This window comes from Plasmopara halstedii (assembly GCF_900000015.1).
Source record: "Plasmopara halstedii genome assembly, contig: Scaffold_816, whole genome shotgun sequence".
Taxonomy (NCBI): domain Eukaryota; phylum Oomycota; class Peronosporomycetes; order Peronosporales; family Peronosporaceae; genus Plasmopara; species Plasmopara halstedii.
In genome coordinates, this window is record NW_020187732.1 from 1,329,405 (window position 1) to 1,329,896 (window position 492).

The following is a 492-nucleotide window of genomic DNA, read 5'->3' on the forward strand; positions in this document are numbered from 1 at the left end:
TCACCTTGAAGATAGTCAACCAAAATTTTCTCGTGAAACGGAAATCTCTATCAGAGGCAATCGACTCAGGGAGTCCGTGTTGTTGGAAACATGATCTACAAACAGCGTTGCTGTACCGACTCCGTCGATGGTGTCTGGCACCGCCTCCAAATGAGCCATCTTGCTCAACCGGTCGACGAATACTACGACACCCGTGTTGCCCGCCAAATTTTTCGGCAGGCCAAACACAAAGTCCAAACCCATGGACTACCAGCACCCAGTGGTACCGGTAAGCATGGCGCAGCCGCATTTGTAGAGGGTTTTACCCGTTGACACATCTCACACGTGCGCACATAGGTTCTCGTCCATTTCTACAACTTGGGCCACCAATAGTGGAGACTCACAAAGTTGTACGTTTTCTCACGACCGAGATGACCACTATCTTCAAGGTGATCGGCACCAAGTTGGATATGTCGACAGCGGATCATCCGCAAACCGATGGTCAAACCGAAA